At 41.2% G+C, this 21485-nt stretch overlaps 1 pseudogene across 1 annotated transcript; it reads right to left on the bottom strand.

Moving 5' to 3' along the window:
- Positions 1-1910: 1910 nt before the first annotated feature.
- On the bottom strand, positions 1911-19182 carry LOC110521621 (flavin-containing monooxygenase 5-like; annotated as a pseudogene). Its single transcript, XR_016495000.1, has 11 exons — positions 19120-19182; positions 18963-18993; positions 14542-14645; positions 14092-14280; positions 13810-13970; positions 12450-12592; positions 5878-6074; positions 5667-5802; positions 5367-5581; positions 4430-4502; positions 1911-4301 (listed from the first exon to the last, which is right to left on the bottom strand). The product of XR_016495000.1 is annotated as a flavin-containing monooxygenase 5-like (transcript).
- Between the last annotated feature and the right edge of the window lie 2303 nt (positions 19183-21485).

Below are 21485 nucleotides of genomic sequence, written 5' to 3'. Positions count from 1 at the left end.
AACATCTCTGGTGGACATTCCTGCAGTCAGCATGCCAATTGCACGCTCCCTCAAAACATAAGGCATCTGTGGCATATTTTAGAGTGGCCTAATATTGTCCCCAGCACAAGGTGCACCTGATCATGCTGTTTAATCAGCTTCTTGACATGCCACACCTGTCAGGTGGATGGATTATCTCTTGGCTAAGGATAAATAATCACTAACAAGGATGTAAACAAATTTGTCCACAAAATTTGAGAGAAATAGCTTTTTGTGCATTTAGAATATGTCTGGGATATTTTATTTCATCTCATGAAACATGAGACCAACATTTTACATGTTGTGTTGATATTTTTGTTCAGTGTATTGCTATTTTTCCACATTAACACTTGGAGATGGAACTCTGTGTTGTGTATTATTTTATATAACTTGCATCATCATTGTTTAAATGATAAATGTGAGAATGTTCAGACATGCTACTGTAAATATAGACATTTTTCATATTCTGAGAATATGGCAACCATGTTCTGGGCATGTTTCTGAAGAAACACTACCACCTGGGCCATGTTTCAGCAACAAATTAGGAATGTTACAGATAGAAATGCAATTACAAGAGCTGATGTGATTCCTTATCAGAGACACATGTTTGTGCTACATGATATATGTGGTGAGGATTTCAAAAACAATAGAAAGTTCTCTTTGAGATGCTCAGCAACAGTGCCCTCCAAAAGTATTCACACCCCTTGAATTTTTCCACACTTTGTTGCGTTACAGCCTGAATTTGCGTGACAACAATGTCAAAGTGTAATTATGGTTTGAGAATTTTTTATAAAATCATTTACAATGAAAAGCTGAAATGTCTTGAGTCAGTAAGTATTCAACCCATTTGTTATGGCAAGCCTAAATCAGTTCAGGATTAAACATTTGCTTAACAAGTTTAATAATAAGTTGCACTCACTCAATGTGCAATAATAGTGTTTAAGATGATATTTGAATGACTTCCTCATCTCTGTACCTCAGACATACAATTATCTGTAAGGTCCCTCAGCCGAGCAGTGAATTTCAAACACAGATTCAACCACAAAGACCAGGGAGGTTTTCTAATGCCTCGCAAAAAAGGGCACCTATTGGAAGATGGGTAAAGAAAAGGCAGACATTGAATATCCCTTTGAGCATAGTAAAGTTATTCATTACACTTTGGATGATGAATCAATACACCCATTCCATTAAAAAAGATACAGGCGTCCTTCCTAACTCAGTTGCCAGAGAGGAAGGAAACCGCTCAAGGATTTCACCATGAGGCCAATGGTGACCTTAAAACAGTTATAGAGTTTAATGGCTGTGATAGGACAAAACTGAGGATGGATCAACAACATTGTAGTTACTGCACAATACTAACCTAAATTACAGAGTGAAAAGAAGGAAGCCTGTACAGAATAAAAATATGTATCCTGTTTGCATTAAGGCACTAAACTACAACTGCAAAAAATTTGGCAAAGAACTTAATGTCCTGGATACAAAGGGTTATGTTTGGGGCAAATCCAAATAACACATCTCTGAGTGCCACTCTTCATATTTTCAAGCATGGTGGTGGCTGCATCGTGTTATGGGTATGCTTGTCATAGCAAACTGTTCAAAATGGTTCTTGTATCTTAAATTTGAGTCCATGTTGCTTCAACTCAGAAAGCTTACCAGCCTCCATTACTCCTCCATCACTGATTTGACACAATGGTCGAGTTTCCCTGCTCAGACGTTGCATGCATCAACCAATGGTCATGTGCTACCTCATCAACTGTGTCATCAACTGACAGATTGCTATAACATAATGATGTGCTTAGCTGATACTTCAAAAGGCACTCGCATATCTGAGCTATCATTTTTGCAGGTGCATGGTAACAGTTGAGAAAAAAGAAGAAACCCGCACACTGCTCTTGATAGTATCACTGCTCTTTAATAATCTTTACATATTAGCCTCACGGCCTTCGTCAGAGCTTTTAGCTTTTAGTTGATACGTAAAATACCCATCCAGGCATGTTAAGATATGGCATGGGTCAGCAAAGCCTTGGCAAAGGATCAATGCTTGTGTCAACATAACATTACGACGTGATCAATGACGCTTAGTTTGATCATGCGATTTATCAAACCGTGTGTTTTTTGTTTGTATCTTACCCTCTTTTTTCCCCCAATTCCGATCTTGTCTCATCGCTTCAACAACCCAATGGACTCACGTGCTATCTTCGAAGTTGCTTTCAAACGTCGATCTCTAGTGGACACCATACTTACAATGAAGTTAGGATTTTTTTCATGCAGTGTCACCTGAACTAGCTAAGCAGGTAATCGGGACCAAAGAACACTGACAAACAACAGGGAATGGTGTTGAATTCCGGCGATGGAATATTCTTTTGAAAATCATTTTAGGTGGAACCACACTTTCTGCACAAAGTGAGAACAATTTGTTCAGTCAACTTTCAAATCAAAACTAATAAGTCAAATAAACTAAAACAAGATCCCAGTTGTGTTGACAAAAAATGAAATGTTATAATAACTACAAGTCATTGTCTTAACTTATAAAATCAAGTTGAATGAACTTTGTGTTCCTTCCTTCCTTCCTTCCTGAAATTAGATCCAATAAGTCAAATGAAGTAAATGAAGACAACAGTTGTCTTGACTTTAAATGTCAAGTCAGGATAACTACAAATCTGTACATTGACTTAACTTACAAAATTAAGTTAAATTGGCTAAGACCTATGTGTTTCTTTAACTTTTAAGTCAAAACCAAGAAGTCCAATCAGTGGTCTGTGCAACTGCCTCCAGTGCACATGTACTGTTGTGTGGGTTTGAGTCTGGGTTTGAGCTTCTTAATTATTGACCTAATAGTGAACCTATTGTTTAAAAGTGGAAACAATTTTTTTATTTTTGAATTTGTGAGTGTTTTTGCCTTTCCACATTGTGATTGGTGAAAAATGCTTTATTTTTATACCCCAGTTAAAGGGAGCCAAAGGAAGTGCATTTCTTCATAAGTAAGAATCCCTATGGGGTGCCAACAATTGTCACAATTGTCATTTTGTGGATCGGTTTGTTTTAAATGGAATTTGATGGGTGCAACTTTGCTGGAGTGACTTCCTCCATATTCCTTGCAGCCAATAAATTGATTTTTTTGTCTCTGTTGAATTTTACAAAAACAAAGATTACATGAAATCAGTCATGATTGGCTTGATTTAGTTACACAATTTTGATATGGACAATTCAGGGATGTTTGGTTTTGTCCTCTTGATCAGAAATAACCATAGTTAATAAGACAAGTTGTAATTAATGGACAACATCATTTGGAAATTAAAAAGTAATGAGTACACCAGCATTTTTCATTCATATTAGCCAGAGTTTCCCAAACTTGGTCCTGGGGCCCCCCTGGGTGCACATTTAGGTTTTTCCCAAGCGCTACACAGCTGATTCAAATAACCAACTCCTCATCAAGCTTTGATTATTTGAATCAGCTGTGTAGTGCTAGGGCAAAAATTAAAACATGCACCTAGGACCCCAGGACCGCGTTTGAAAAACCCTGATATAACCTGTACAATTTATTGCCACAGTATAATTTCTAAACAAGAAAATGCTTTATTTTAGTTGCACTGAATTATTGTGAAATAGTTCAATCACCCCTTAGTCTGCTCGGTTTCCAGGTTTTATTTCTACCGAAGATAATAAATAGCCTGTCTTGGAAAATGTTTGAATAAAGCGAGGCTAAGTTAACACTGACGTCACATGTAGCTCGGCTTTTAGAGAACAGTACATTTTGGAAACAATTAAGATCAGCTGTGCGGGTGATCTTAGTGTGTATTGATAGTTTAATGAGAGATAAAATGGTGGCCAACAGTGGATGCAATAGGCCCATAGTGTTAATTTCCACCTCCCATATGATCTCAGGTAGACTGTATATCTTATAGAGGAGGCCTGTGGGGAGTGATGAGAGACTGTGTCTGGTATAGAAGGTTGTTAGTAGGAGAACAGTGACAGACAGAGTCAGTATCAGACTAGAGGAGGCTCTGGTTCTGCTCTCTGGTTGTGGCGGCATCCTGGTCCTGAAGGGCTGGGCTACACGCTCCCACTGGGTGAGGATGGCCTGTCGGGCTCCGTCCCACTGTCCTGGCCCTCTCAGACGGTACTGGTACGGGGTGCAGGGCCCCAGTAGCACACGCAGCCCTACACCAGGCTCCCTCAACAGGAGCCCTAGGAGATTAGGACGAACCCCCAACTCCTCTGCCATGGAGTCCATGTAGGGGATATGGTCCACCTGGAGAGGGTGACGCTCCAAACAGGCAAACCTGGAGGGAGAAGGAGGGTATACACACGCAGGTGTTTTGAAAGTGCTTATACCTGATTTAATTTTTTTTTTAACCTATTGGCAAACGAATTACAGTATGAGTGTAATAACACATGGATGTTGTCCCACCTGTTTTGCAGCGTGCTGGTATCTCTCTTTACGGCCTGCAGCATGGCTTCTTGTGAGGGCAGTGTTAGTAACCCTGGAGCAAGAAATCATGTAGTCCACACATTACTATTGACACAAACCTCAAATCTTCCATCGCTCGCATTCAAATACACTAGGCTACCCAACTTCAGACACAGAGCTCTGGGATGAATCAGGAAAAGGGGAGTTAGTGAGGGAGTTGTTATTTATTTATTTTACCTTTATTTCATCAGGTAAGCCAGTTGAGAACAAGTTCTCATTTACAACTGCAACTTGGCCAAGATAAAGCAAAGCAGTGTGACACAAACAACAACACAGTTACACATGGAATTAACAAACATACAGTCAATAACACAAAAGAAAAGTCTATATACAGTGTGTACAAATTAAGTAAGATTAGGGAGGCAAGGCAATAAATAGGCCGTAGTGGCGAAATAATTACAATTTCACAAAAACACTGTTGATAGATTTGCAGAATATGCATGTGCAAGTGAAGATACTGGGGTGCAAAGGAGAAAAAACAAAAAACAAATATAAATATACAAAATAATATGGGGATGAGGTAGTTGGATGGGCTATGTACTGGTGCAATGATCTGTAAGCTGTTCTGATAGCTGATGTTTAAAGTTAGTGAGGGAGTCTCCAGCTTCAGTGATTTTTGCAATTCTTTCCAGTCATTGGCAGCAGAGAACTGGAAGGAAAGACGACCAAAGGAGGAATTGGCTTTGGGGGTGACCAGTGAAATATACCTGCTGGAGCGCACGCTACGGGTGGGGACTTCTATGGTAACCAGTGAGCTGAGATAAGGCGGGGCTTTACCTAGCAAGAACTTATAGATGACCTGGAGCCAGTGGGTTTGGCAACGAATTTGAAGCGAGGGCCAGCCAACGAGAGCATACAGGTCGCAGTTAGTTGTTACCTTTAAAGACCTGGGTGGCCCAGCGGGCCTGCATCTCAGCCAGAGGGTTGATGGCTCCCAGGTTACAGATGAAGCCCACTACAGCCAGACTGGGCCGAGCCAGCCCCGGGGGGAACACATGACGGTACAGACACAGGCGGTGACCACCATTAGTCAGCAGACCCGAAGGCAGGAAAGTCATAGTTGTAGCCAGTGGCAAACACCACAACATCCACCTAGGGAAGAGAGGGATGGTAGGGTAGAGGGGATAAGGGAAGAGAGAGTGTGTGTGTGTGTGTGTGTGTGTGTGTGTGTCTTCACCTTTTCCACGACGCTCCCATCCTCAAACACCACACTGGAGCCTTTGATCTCCCTGATGTTAGGTTTGACCAGAACACGACCAGAGATGATTCGACCAAGTAGATCATAATTCACCACTGGGATCTAGGCAAAGAACCTGAAATAGATGGATGGATCAATGGATGGTTCAATCAATCGGTCAGTAAGTCAGTCAGATATGTAGAGATTTTACCTGTGTTTTGGTTGTAGGCCGTACAGTCTGTGGTCGAAGGTTCTGTTCAGTTTCTTCTCCATCATCATGGTAATCCAGGAGGGGAAGAGCTTCTGCACTAGCCTGTCCAATCTTGAAGTGCCCACCAGGTCACCTGGCAGTCCCCCCGCCCCCACCCTGCTGACCACCCATGCCCCTTTCCGCGTGCTGAGGTACACCTGTAGACCAGGAGAGAAAGGGTTAATAATCTTTGGCAGAGATGGCCAACTCTATTCCTGTTCATCTAGCTAGTAGTTTATCATACTTCCGTCAGGGTTTCTTCAAAGACGGGACAATCTCAACTTGGCTACGCCATTTCCTGGTTGCTAAAATTCTAATAGTTTGCCTAATTTATCTTTATGTGACAAAACAAGCAACTATAGTGTAGCTCAGGTATTCCCAAACTGGGGTACGCGCAATGCAGTCCGGGGTACGCCAAATAAAAATGTGATTCAGATTTAGTGTTCAGCGAAATAACAACACATTGTCAAATACAGGTAGCCTAGTCAAATAATTAACATCCAATCACATCAACTGTTACTCTCTCGCGGGAATTCCACTAACGGTCCGTAATGGATAAAAAGTAAGGCCTGCGTCCATAGAGACACATACCAGCTCTACTGGTATTACTGCTACTACCTGCAGTACTACACCTGCACCTGTCGGCGACACAAGTTGTTCTGCTTCTGTAACGGGTGTGAAACGCTAGCTTAGTTAGCGGTGGTGCGCGCTAAATTTATACCACTTAGCTAAGAATGATGTGAATAATCAAGTCAATAAATGTTGGGTAGTTAATTAGATGGCAAATAGTTAATATACTGCCTGGCAAGTTCAATGTAATAGTAGCCAACAAACATTAGGTAACTCGCTAACATACCAGTACATACTGCTGTAATGCTATGCGGTACGTAACTTATTTGAAAAGTCATTACTTTATTACATTGCTCAATATTTTCTTAACATTTGTCACAATTAGTTAAAGCATTGAATTTGTATTTGCTCTCGTCGGACTCCGGCTGCATATTTTCCGCAATTTTCTTCCAATCTGAAAAGTTATGAAGCCACACCCTTTTCAGAAGAATTGGATTATGGGCCCTAAAAGTACAACAGTGTCCACTGCATGTATACTTCGCATTTTGGCAAATTTAGTACGACATCTGGGAACTTTTGGCACGATAAGTATATATCCATACTATGACAAAAAAAACATGTTTTTATTAACAACAAATCAATACATAAAGCACATGAGGGAACACAAGCAGTCCTACAAGTCCGGCAGTTCTACAATCTAAGCTAGATGCCCTCAATCTCACACAAATCATCAAGGAACCCACCAGGTACAACCCTAAATCTGTAAACAAGGGCACCCTCATAGACGTCATCCTGACCAACTGGCCCTCCAAATACACCTCCGCTGTCTTCAACCAGGATCTCAGCGATCACTGCCTCATTGCCTGTATCCGCTACGGATCCGCAGTCAAACGACCACCCCTCATCACTGTCAAACGCTCCCTAAAACACTTCTGTGAGCAGGCCTTTCTAATTGACCTGGCCCGGGTATCCTGGAAGGATATTGACCTCATCCCGTCAGTTGAGGATGCCTGGTCATTCTTTAAAAGTAACTTCCTCACCATTTTAGATAAGCATGCTCCGTTCAAAAAATGCAGAACTAGGAACAGATATTGGTTCAGCCCTTGGTTCACTCCAGACCTGACTGCCCTCGACCAGCACAAAAACATCCTGTGGCGGACTGCAATAACATCGAATAGTCCCCGCGATATGTAACTGTTCAGGGAAGTCAGGAAATAATACACGCAGTCAGTCAGGAAAGCCAAGGCCAGCTTCTTCAGGCAGAAATTTGCATCCTTTAGCTCTAACTCCCAAAAGTTCTGGGACACTGTAAAGTCCATGGAGAACAAGAGCACCTCCTCCCAGCTGCCCACTGCACTGAGGCTAGGTAACACGGTCACCACCGATAAATCCATAATTATCAAAAACTTCAACAAGCATTTCTCAATGGCTGGCCATGCCTTCCTCCTGGCTACTCCAACCTCGGCCAACAGCTCCCGCAGCTACTCGCCCAAGCTTCTCCAGGTTCTCCTTTACCCAAATCCAGATAGCAGATGTTCTGAAAGAACTGCAAAACCTGGACCCGTACAAATCAGCTGGGCTTGACAATCTGGACCCTCTATTTCTGAAACTATCCGCCGCCATTGTCGCAACTCCTATTACCAGCCTGTTCAACCTCTCTTTCATATCGTCTGAGATCCCCAAGGATTGGAAAGCTGCCGCAGTCATCCCCCTCTTCAAAGGGGGAGACACCCTGGACCCAAACTGTTACAGACCTATATCCATCCTGCCCTGCCTATCTAAGGTCTTCGAAAGCCAAGTCAACAAACAGGTCACTGACCATCTCAAATCCCACCGTGCCTTCTCGGCTGCGCAATCTGGTTTCCGAGCCGGTCACGGGTGCACCTCAGCCACGCTCAAGGTACTAAATGATATCATAACCGCCATCGATAAAAGACAGTACTGTGCAGCCGTCTTCATCGACCTGGCCAAGGCTTTCGACTCTGTCAATCACCATATTCTTATCGGCAGACTCAGTAGCCTCGGTTTTTCTAATGACTGCCTTGCCTGGTTCACCAACTACTTTGCAGACATAGTTCAGTGTGTCAAATCGGAGGGCATGTTGTCCGGTCCTCTGGCAGTCTCTATGGGGGTGCCACAGGGTTCAATTCTCGGGCCGACTCTTTTCTCTGTATATATCAATGATGTTGCTCTTGCTGCGGGCGATTCCCTGATCCACCTCTACGCAGACGACACCCTTCTGTATACTTCCGGCCCTTCCTTGGACACTGTGCGATCTAACCTCCAAACGAGCTTCAATGCCATACAACACTCCTTCCGTGGCCTCCAACTGCTCTTAAACGCTAGTAAAACCAAATGCATGCTTTTCAACCATTCGCTGCCTGCACCCGCACGCCCGACTAGCATCACCACCCTGGATGGTTCCGACCTAGAATATGTGGACATCTATAAGTACCTAGGTGTCTGGCTAGACCGTAAACTCCCCTTCCAGACTCATATCAAACATCTCCAATCTAAAATCAAATCTAGAGTCGGCTTTCTATTCCGCAACAAAGCCTCCTTCACTCACGCCGCCAAACTTACCCTAGTAAAACTGACTATCCTACCGATCCTCGACTTCGGCGATGTCATCTACAAAATAGCTTCCAATACTCTACTCAGCAAACTGGATGCAGTTTATCACAGTGCCATCCGTTTTGTTACTAAAGCACCTTATACCACCCACCACTGCGACCTGTCTGCTCTAGTCGGCTGGCCCTCGCTACATATTCGTCGCCAGACCCACCGGCTCCAGGTCATCTACAAGTCCATGCTAGGTAAAGCTCTGCCTTATCTCAGTTCACTGGTCACGATGGCAACACCCGTAGCATGTGCTCCAGCAGGTGTATCTCACTGATCATCCCTAAAGCCAACACCTCATTTGGCCGCCTTTCGTTCCAGTTCTCTGCTGCCTGTGACTGGAACGAATTGCAAAAATCGCTGAAGTTGGAGACTTTTATCTCCCTCACCAACTTCAAACATCTGCTATCTGAGCAGCTAACCGATCGCTACAGCTGTACGTAGTCTATCGGTAAATAGCCCACCCAATTTATCGACCTCATCCCCATACTGTTTATATTTACTTTTCTGCTCTTTTGCACACCAGTATCTCTACCTGTACATGACCATCTGATCATTTATCACTCCAGTGTTAATCTGCAAAATTGTAATTATTCGCCTACCTCCTCGCACACAATGTATATAGACTCTCTTTTTTATTTTCTTTTTTCTACTGTGTTATTGACTTGTTAATTGTTTACTCCATGTGTAACTTTGTTGTCTGTTCACACTGCTATGCTTTATCTTGGCCAGGTCACTGTTGTAAATGAGAACTTGTTCTCAACTAGCCTACCTGGTTAAATAAAGGTGAAATAAAAAAATTAAAAAAGCATACATAGATTACAAACAATGGACAATCGAGCTAGGGGGTACAATATCACATTAGAATTACACAAGGACCTTAAGGGACATACATATACTTACAATTCTAACAGCTTTTTTGTTAGTAGAGCATTTAACCGTCTTAAAATACAGTTCAATTTCTTTTTGTAGGCTATGAAAAATGTACATTTGTGTATATGAAATTTGGCCAAAAGAATAACGAAATGAATTACATAAATGTTTCAGCTTATTTCTATTGTATGTAAAGAATCCAAACAGTACATCTCTCCACAATAGTGTAAAATCTTCATACATGTGTTCAATTATAAACCTACTGATGTCTTGCTACTACAAATAAGCATACTATACAGTGCCTTGCGAAAGTATTCGGCCCCCTTGAACTTTGCGACCTTTTGACACATTTCAGGCTTCAAACATAAAGATATAAAACTGTATTCTTTTGTGAAGAATCAACAACAAGTGGGACACAATCATGAAGTGGAACGACATTTATTGGATATTTCAAACTTTTTTAACAAATCAAAAACTGAAAAATTGGGCGTGCAAAATTATTCAGCCCCCTTAAGTTAATACTTTGTAGCGCCACCTTTTGCTGCGAATACAGCTGTAAGGCGCTTGGGGTATGTCTCTATCAGTTTTGCACATCGAGAGACTGACATTTTTTCCCATTCCTCCTTGCAAAACAGCTCGAGCTCAGTGAGGTTGGATGGAGAGCATTTGTGAACAGCAGTTTTCAGTTCTTTCCACAGATTCTCGATTGGATTCAGGTCTGGACTTTGACTTGGCCATTCTAACACCTGGATATGTTTATTTTTGAACCATTCCATTGTAGATTTTGCTTTATGTTTTGGATCATTGTCTTGTTGGAAGACAAATCTCCGTCCCAGTCTCAGGTCTTTTGCAGACTCCATCAGGTTTTCTTCCAGAATGGTCCTGTATTTGGCTCCATCCATCCTCCCATCAATTTTAACCATCTTCCCTGTCCCTGCTGAAGAAAAGCAGGCCCAAACCATGATGCTGCCACCACCATGTTTGACAGTGGGGATGGTGTGTTCAGCTGTGTTGCTTTTACGCCAAACATAACGTTTTGCATTGTTGCCAAAAAGTTCAATTTTGGTTTCATCTGACCAGAGCACCTTCTTCCACATGTTTGGTGTGTCTCCCAGGTGGCTTGTGGCAAACTTTAAACGACACTTCTTATGGATATCTTTAAGAAATGGCTTTCTTCTTGCCACTCTTCCATAAAGGCCAGATTTGTGCAATATACGACTGATTGTTGTCCTATGGACAGAGTCTCCCTCCTCAGCTGTAGATCTCTGCAGTTCATCCAGAGTGATCATGGGCCTCTTGGCTGCATCTCTGATCAGTCTTCTCCTTGTATGAGCTGAAAGTTTAGAGGGACGGCCAGATCTTGGTAGATTTGCAGTGGTCTGATACTCCTTCCATTTCAATATTATCGCTTGACAGTGCTCCTTGGGATGTTTAAAGCTTGGGAAATATTTTTGTATCCAAATCCGGCTTTAAACTTCTTCACAACAGTATCTCGGACCTGCCTGGTGTGTTCCTTGTTCTTCATGATGCTCTCTGCGCTTTTAACGGACCTCTGAGACTATCACAGTGCAGGTGCATTTATACGGAGACTTGATTACACACAGGTGGATTGTATTTATCATCATTAGTCATTTAGGTCAACATTGGATCATTCAGAGATCCTCACTGAACTTCTGGAGAGAGTTTGCTGCACTGAAAGTAAAGGGGCTGAATAATTTTGCACGCCCAATTTTTCAGTTTTTGATTTGTTAAAAAAGTTTGAAGTATCCAATAAATGTCGTTCCACTTCATGATTGTGTCCCACTTTTTGTTGATTCTTCACAAAAAAATACAGTTTTATATCTTTATGTTTGAAGCCTGAAATGTGGCAAAAGGTCGCAAAGTTCAAGGGGGCCGAATACTTTCCCAAGGCACTGTATACTCAATTCACATCATAAATAGTATGGTTAAGTTTGAGTATTCGAACACAGCTATAGAGAAGGGGTCCTTATGGTATATCTGACCCTGCTCATTCCTGATTCATTTTAGACAAATCTGACGGAGTTGACCAACTCTTTGGACATATTTTTTAGGATTCAATAATATTTTAAGCCACAGAGGGCTATTTCAAGAAGCTACACAATATCCCTTTTTCAGTTAATATTATTGGCATAATTATTATTTTTTTATTTTTTTATATGAGAGTTTGAAATCTGGATCCTTTGCGCTGAATAAGGGCATTTATGGGCATAGTGTTGACATGAAATTAATAATATTGAAAATATTTAAATTCCCAAAACAATTACTTTCCCTTATAAAATTATACTAAATTGAATGTTTAAGCTCAAATAAAGCAAAAAAAATACAGATATTTTTACTATTAAAATGAAGTTTCCCTGCTGGTCATGGATTGTCCCAATTTTCAAGAAACCCTGCGCTGCATAATATCTGAAAGAATCACTTCCAGAAGAATCAGAGGATTTCCCACTCACCTGCTCCGCTACTCTGCTGGCATCCACAGCGATGTCACCTCCAGAATTCCCAATCCCAACCACCACCACCCTCTTCCCCTGCAACCCCTCAGCACTGAGGTATTCCCAACTGTGAAAGTACCTGCCCTCAAACTCTTCTATACCTGGGAGGATCAGATAATCAAATTATAAATAATGATACTTGTGGTAATTGATTGATGATGATGATTGAGCATGATATTCAAATTATACTTTGTGAGAGCTATGAATGGGATATACAGTGCCTTAAAAAAATTATTCATACCCTTTGACTTTTTCCACATTTTGTTATGTTACAGCCTGAATTTGAAATGCATTAAAGTAATATGTTGTGTCACTCACCTCACCAATGTCAAAGTGGAATTATATTTGTAGAAATTTTTACAAATGAATAAAAATGAAAATCTGAAATTTCTGTATTGACTACCTCATCTCTGTACCCCACACATACAATTAACACGGGTACAACCACAAAGATCAAGGAGGTTTTCCAATGCTTCGTAAAGAAGGGCACCTAGTGGTAGATTTAAAAAAAAGAGCATAGAATATCCCTTAGAGCATGGTGAAGTTATTAATTACTCTTTGGGTGGTGTATCAATACATCCAATTTACCCATGACTCCCTGGAAAATAGTGGCAGTTGTTACTGAGTGAAGTATCCTGGCTAAATAAATTAAATGAGTCACTGCAAGATACAGGCATATCATGTTATGGGTATGCTTGTCATCAACAAGGACCAGGCAGTGTTTTAGGATAAAAAAAAACAGAATAGAGCTGAGCTCAGGCAAAATCAGAGGAACACCTGGTTCACTCTTCTTCCCAATAGACACTGGGGAACAAATTCACCTTTCAGCAGGACAACAAGGCCAAATATACACTGCACTTAACTTACCAAGATGACATTGAAAGTTCTTGAGTGACCTAGTCACAGTTTTTACTTAAATTTGCTTGAAAATCTATATCAAAACTTGAAAATGGCTGTCTAGCAATGATTAACAACCAACTTGACGGTGTGAACACTTATTTCTGAGATATAGATATTTCTGTATTTCATTTTCAATAAACTTGCATTTCTAAAAACATGTTTTCACTTGTAAATGATGGGCTATTGTGTGTAGATCGCTGATAAAAACATTTTGATTTGAGCCTGTAACAGAACAAAATGTGGAATAAGTCAATGAGTATGAATACTTTCTGAAGGCACTGTGCACATGATGTATGTATGCATGATGTGAATAGGATTTGAGTCTATATATCTCCAGTGATAGTAGCATATAAATGGGAAATAATCAAATACACAATGACAATGGGGACTATGATAGGGATAGCAAATTTAAAGTTACCTGGGAAGTCATTGAGAGGCAAGTGTGGTTGTGTAAAGTGACCGGTGCAGACCATCACAGCATCAAAGACCTGAATCTCCCTCTGACCTTCTCTCTGTCTCCACCTCCCACTGGCCTGACACTGGGAAGTCTGGCCTCTGACGCACACTCACCACAGTGGTCTGACACATGCAGGCACGCACGCACTCATACATTAAATGAATCACTATTTACCGTCGAAAGGGATCCTAACATAAGATGTGACTGAATAAACATCCACTTCCTTCCTTCATGCCCTCTGACCTGGAAGTAGATGTGCTTGAAGAGGTCAAAGGTCTGAGCGTAAAGTCGTAGGTAGCTCAGCAGCTGGGGGTGGTGCATGTTGTTGTGCAGGTGAGCAGGAGGAGGGAAATCGCTGTATGACATCATCTCCTTGGAGCTGTTGATGATGACAGACTGGTAGATGTTGGCCCTTCCTGGGTCTGGATGCTCCTAAAGGACAAGGACAGACTGAGGATAAGCACTAATATGCCCAATACATTAGATATTGGAACAAAGCCAGAGTAAGTTATACTGGATCAACTTTAGATATTGAAAGAGAGCCGGTGTCATTTAAATATGGATCTCCAGCAGTAGCGGACACACACTCTCCCAGTGACTGAGATGTTCTCCCTGTATCTTCTTACTAAGACGAACACTCTAATCCACTATACTGGTTAATCAGGCACCAGGTTCCTCAACCAGCTCCCTCACCTTGAACCTCCACAGTCCCCCGATGTCATCACTGCTCTCGAAACAGGTGGGCTCCAGATCCTCATCCAGACAGCTCTTGATGCTGGTCAGACTTGAGGGACCCGCTAAAGACAAGACAAGACAAGACAAGACAAGACAGACCAGACAGACGAGGGTCATGGTCAGACCAAATCAGTGTCTGATTGGTTATTGGGGAGTGGCAGTGTCTCAGGGGGATGGTCATGAAAATGTTCAGCTAGGTGCCAAAGTCTTGACCCCTTGACAATAGGCCGTGGTGGGGGGAAGGGCATTGGAGTGAGGTGGGGATGAGAGAAGCACAGCACCACTGGAAGTGGAATTGTCAATGCTTTCTAATTAGTTGTATTTTAACCATGTCGTTATATTTTAACTGTGAAACAGAGAAACAGGGGAAAAAACTTGAAACAGTCATTTGCTTTTCTCTGAAGGGGCTGATTGGCTTTTCAACCCATACACAATTTTCAATCAATAAAGGATTGTCTTAGAGACCTACAGCTATTTAAGTGGGTTTGAGTAAATCTGTACTATAACTGTACATTCATCTCACCCCTTTAACCTTCATCTGAGAGAATGTATACCTTAACATGTAGTTTATCTACAGAGAGAAGCAGCAGTTATGTGAATGTGAACTTTGGGCTATTTTCTTTTATAGCTTCTGTCCTGGTCTCCACTCCTTGAGGGCATGAGGCAGCGGGAGGTTAAGGGGCAGTCTCTATTGCACTCCACACTGCCCTCTCCCACCTGGACAAGAGGAACACCTGTGTGAAAATATTGTTTATTGACAACAGCTCAGCTTTCAACATCATAGTGCCCTCCAAGCTCATCACTAAGCTAAGCACCCTGGGACTGAACACCTCCCTCTGCAACTGGTTCCTGGACTGCCTGACGGGCCACCCGTAAGTGGTGAGAATTAGGCAACAACACATCCGTCACGCTGACCCTCAACACAGGGCCTCCTCACGGGTGCATGCTTGGTCCCCTCCTTTACTCCGTTCACACACGACTCCAACACTATTATTAAGTTTGTCGGTGACGATGAGGCCTGGCAGTGTGGTGCCAGGACAGCAAGCTCTCCCTCAATGTCAGCAAGACAAAGGAGCTGATCGTGGACTACAGGAAACAGAGGGCTGAGCACGCCCCCATTCATGACTTCTGTTTGTTAGTGACAGAGACATGGTTGTTGCATTCAATCGCTTTCAATGGCCTTCACCAAGTGAGGGCCTACGTGAATATGTTTTTATTCAAATTAAACTCTTTATGACATAACAAATACCTTAAGGTCTTACGTTGACCGTCTAGTTTTACTCTAGTACACTGGGCCCGGTTTCCCAAAAGCATCTTAAGGCTACATTCATCTTTAGAACCTTCATAGGAGCATCATTACATCTCTGAGCTGTTTCCCCAAATCATTGTTAGTAACATTGCACTTGAAAATGCTTGTTATTTACCAACTGCCTCAGACCACTTGAACAGCTTAGTGTGTTATTAGATACGTTTGTTCTCTACCGAGTCACTTTATACACAGAAGATATCTGCTAAACAAAGAATCAACATGTTTATCTGTCTCTCTGTGACTTCTGGTAGCTTCACAATGAAGCTCACTACAAATAGAAAGTTGCCAATGTCTTTGCAATTATTACATTTTTTTTATGAAAACTGAGAGATGACTGCATTAAAAGATAAATAGCCGGCCCTACAATATTGTCACGCCTACTCCCGCTCCGGCGCTCGACGTCACCGGTCTACTAACCACCGCCCCTGGCAACCATCATTAAGCACACCTGAACATCATTATTTCCATGATTAATCTCCCTTTATTTAGCCCTCAGTAGCCATCAGTCAATAGTTAATATTGTTTTTATTCACGCTCTGTACGCTTCTCGTGTTTTGTTTCTCTGCTTTTGTCATTATTAAACTCACCTTCTGCACCTGCTTCCTGACTCCCGGCATATACAGTACCAGTCAAAAGTTTGGACACACCTCCTCATTCAATAGTTCTTCTTAATTTTTTTGTATTTTCTACATTGTAGAATAATAGTGAAGACATCAAAACTATGAAATAACACATAATGGATCATGTAGTAACCAAAAAACTGTTGCACATATCAAAATATATTTTATTTTTGAGGTTCTTCTAAGTAGCCACCCTTTGCCTTGATGACAGCTTTGCGCACTCTTGGCATTCTCTCAACCAGCTTCACCTGAAAAGCTTTTCCAACAGTCTTGAAGGATATGCTGAGCACTTGTTGACTGCTTTTCCTTCACTCTGCAGTCCAATCCATCCCAAACCGTCTCAATTGGGTTGAGTGATTGTGGAGGTCAGGTCATCTGATGCAGCACTCCAGGGTAGCCTAGTGGTTAGAGCGTTGGACTAGTAACCGGAAGGTTGCAAGTTCAAACCCCCGAGCTGACAAGGTACAAATCTGTCGTTCTGCCCCTGAACAGGCAGTTAACCCACTGTTCCTAGGCCGTCATTGAAAATAAGAATTTGTTCTTAACTGACTTGCCTAGTTAAATAAAGGTAAAAAAAATCTCCGTCTTGGTCAAATAGCCCTTACACAGTCTTGAGGTGTGTTGGGTCATTGTCGTGTTGAAAAACAAATGATAGTCCAGCAAAGCCCAAACCAGATAGGATGGCGTATCGCTGCAGAATGCTGTGGTAGCCATGCTGGTTAAGTGTGCCTTGAATTCTAAATAAATCACAGACAGTGTCATCAGCAAAGCACCCCCACACCACTTCCATGCTTCATGGTGGGAACCACACATGCGTAGATAATCCGTTCACCTACTCTGCGTTTCACAAAGACACGGAGGTTGGAACCAAAAATCTCACATTTGAACTCCTCAGACCAAAGGACAGATTTCCACCAGTCTAATGTCCATTGCTCGTGTTTTTTGGCCCAAGCAAGTCTCTTCTTCTTATTGGTGTCCTTTAGTAGTGGTTTCTTTGCAGCAATTCGACCATGAAGGCCTGATTCATGCTGTCTCTGAACAGTTGATGTTGAGATGTGCCTGATACTTGAACTCTGTGTAGCATTTATTTGGGCTACAATCTAAGGTGCAGTTAACTCTAATGAACTTATCCTCTGCAGCAGAGGTAACTCAGCGTCTTCCTTTCCTGTGGGGGTCGTCATGAGAGCCAGTTTCATGATAGCACTTGATGGTTTTTGCAACTGCACTTGAAGAAATGTTCAACGTTCTTGAAATTTTCCGGATTGACTGACCTTCATGTCCTAAAATAATGATGGACTGTCATTTCTCTTTGCTTATTTGATCTGTTCTTGCCTTAATATGGATTTGGTCTTTTACCAGATAGAGCTTTCTTCTGTATACCACCCCTACCTTGTCACAACACAACTGATTGGCTCAAATGCATTAAGAAGGAAATTAATTCCACAAATGAACTTTTAACAAGGGACACCTGTTAATTGAAATGCATTCCAGGTGACTACCTCATAATGCTGGTTGAGAGAATGCCAAGAGTATGCAAAGCTGTCATCAAGGCAAAGGGTGGCTACTTTGAAGAATCTCAAATATAAAATAGATTTTGATTTGTTTAACAATTGTTTGGTTACTACATTATTCCATATATGTTATTTCATAGTTTGTCTTCAGTATTATTCTACAATGTAGAAAATAGTAAGAATAAAGAAAAACCCTGGAATCAGTAGGTGTGTCCACACTTTTGATTGGTACTGTTCGTAACAAGTATAGGCTACATAAGCCTACGCTGTATAATTCAATAATATTGAAATCAATTTCATGTTCATTCCATGTAGTTATTATTTTGCTAATTGTAGGCTACTGTCTGTAATTTTGACTCATATATTTCATGATGTGTAACAACACAATTATGTGCCAAATCTTGATTCAGTGCATCATTATAGGGTAAGCATTAGAATAACCTCCCTCAGTATTTGCAGCCATAGGTGATGATATCTGTGATGATATCTTTAAAGGAGCTGATCCATCATCAGTATTGTGGAATAATTATAATGTTCATTCTTTGGAGTCTAAGACGTTGGGGGAGGGAGGAGGCAGTCCTAAGCTGACATTATTGTTTTAAGACAGTCATACCATGGATCCTTTAGCTATTTGATTTGGAATTTTATGACCCCTTTAGGTATAAAATGTGTCATTTAAAAAAATGTATTTGTTAAAATATTGATTTTGGCTTTTACTACTAAAGCCCATAGAAATGCATTTAATAACACATTTATAAATGGCAAAAAGGACAGTCAAAACAATGTATCATAAGAAACAAGGTTTTGAAGTGTCTGTCCTAAATCTAGGAGATATTTTTTTATTTTTAAATCAGGAAATATACATTTTTGACACATATTACACCTTCATACCCCTTTCTTCATAGTTGTATGATTTTTTTTTTAAACGGTACCGGTTACCTTCAGAGGAGTCCTGTGACACGTGGGGGTCCTAGAGACAAAGGGAGAACACCATTTTGTTTGTGAGAATCTACCCTTTCCACAGTGCTGTCACAGTACTTTTGTAGCCCTAACAGTATGAACGTTACCAAAACAGAAGTTGGCACATCGACGGTACTGACTTCAGACGACTCTCCTGACACTTGTGGAGGTCGTATAGCAGAACAGAGAACACCACCATGTTCGCGAGTCTCTATTTCCATAATAATGTAGATCAAACCGTTTGGACGCTACAGACATTTGCATGAGAAGACCGATTGATTCCGTACAATTGTACAATTGATTGAGATGCACAATGCAAACCCCCGATATCTCTAGCTTAAACTTGACAGATTTTGATGGGGATTTTAATATTATGTAACTTACATTGACGCACCGGTGCGTCAATCGACTCTAAGGGATTTAAGGTAAGATTTGAATGGAGAAAGTTGATCCGAGATTCAGTAAGCGATCGACACATGCCTCAACGTTCCCTCTGTGTGGTGTTTTGGGAAACGCATGTTACATCTTCGGACGTCGTAACAAAGATGCATCCTTAAAAACACTGATAAGCCTAAATTCCGGCATGCACGGCATCAGGCATGCACGTCACATTATGTCACATGATGCTGGCTTGCAAGTGATGTGCTATTCCTATTGGAATTACAGCCAGAGTGAGGATATTGAACAATTGGAACTTACAATCACAGACAAACTGCATTTGGAATGGCTGCTAAGGTAGAAAGGATTGATAAATGAGACCTAAACTGGAACAACCATCTCAGTAACGGGTGCAATAAGTCCAACTTCTAACATTGGATGGAAACATTAGACAATTTTATGTTATTGTATGTTTGTGTAGCATAAAATCAATCAATGTAGATGTAAAGCACAGATTTTGAAACAAAAAAAATGATCTACCTGAAATAGATCATAACGGTTATTAACACCAACACATGGGTTCTTATACACCACTAAGAGTTCATTTAACTCCTGAATCAACTCTAGAAATGTTATAATGAACATTCATCACTAGGTAACACTGGTCAATTTGTTGTGTACAAATATTCCCATTTTACAGTCAGGTCAAAAATTATTGGCAAAGATGAGCAAAAAAGCTTCAGTTTTCCCGATGTCAAACTCACTACTAGTGTGAGCGACCAAAGAGCATTTGACCTTAGCACTGCCTTTGGCCATGCACACCAGTGGCAGGTTTGGTGTCAAAAAACTGAAGCATATGCTGAAAGGTACCTCAGACCCACTGTAAGAAGATCCCTTCCAATGTGTTCTCCAATCTCATGACTAGAGTATTTAAAACAGGGGTTCCAAGAATTTTTACTCCTTTGTCTTTGAGATTTGTATTACTTATTAAACAAAATCTCTTTCTCTGAGCAATTGTATTAATATAAAAAAATATTCCCCAATTCTTTGGAGCACACAATATACCTCAGTATTTATATTATTTATTGTATAGTCTTTTTTACTCATCTTTATCAAGGGTAGCAATAATTTTGGACCTGACTGCAGGTACAGTTTAAAACATCTTTTAAAACATATAAAATTACTTCAACCTCTGATGTTGAAGTTAAACACCGAGATACACTAATCCCTAATGCTCGGTCACCATTTACAAAATGTGAAAAAATACAATGAAAACACATATTCAGATTCAGAAGGTGCCCTTGTCCTACATACAGACAGACAGGGATATGACACAGGAAGTTGCTATCGGGAGGACGGCTGATAATAATGTCTGGAACGAAGCAAATTACGTATTAGATTCCATTACATTTATTCCACTCCAGCCATTGGACTAGCCTTTCCTCCCTAATTAAGGTGCCACTAACCCCCTGTGGGATAGGATTATGCTGCCAAGAGAGCAGGGGGAGATAGAGAGAGAGATGGCCAACGGAAACAAAAGCTGTTTTGCAGACAGACCAGAGATACTGGAGACTGTCGGTGTAAGCTGAAGAGAACGTGGCACAGAGCCAAAACAACACACATTTCCTGGAAATCTTATATGGCAACTCAACTAGCAGTCTTTCAATCTTCTCGGTGAAACAGTTTGTATATTAGACCATTCCTCCATACAGAATCTTTCCAGATCCTTGATATCCTTCCTAAGCACTTATGGACTGCCCTCTTCAATTCAAAACACAGGTTTTCAATGGGGTTCAAGTAAGGAGACTGAGATCACCATTGCAAAATGTTGATTTTGTGGTCAATTAACCATTTCTAAAAATGTCCTGGTACTTGTTAAAGTTCATGACACCGTTGACCTTAATGCCCCCAGGATCAGTGGAAGCAAAATAACAACATAACAAAGATCCACCGCCATATCTTACAGCTAGCAGTCTTTCAATCTTCTCGGTGTAACAGTTTGTATAATAGGACAATTTAGAGTACAACGCAGTTCTCATCCCTATATTGTGGTACGTTTTCAGAGCCATATCTCTCTCCATCTCCGCAGTCTTAATCTACACAGGAAGCCTGTCTCACCCTAGT

This window comes from Oncorhynchus mykiss, chromosome 4 (genome assembly GCF_057628025.1).
Source record: "Oncorhynchus mykiss isolate SJ-2025 chromosome 4, ASM5762802v1, whole genome shotgun sequence".
Lineage (NCBI taxonomy): Eukaryota > Metazoa > Chordata > Actinopteri > Salmoniformes > Salmonidae > Oncorhynchus > Oncorhynchus mykiss.
This window is presented reverse-complemented; position numbering and strand designations above follow the sequence as displayed.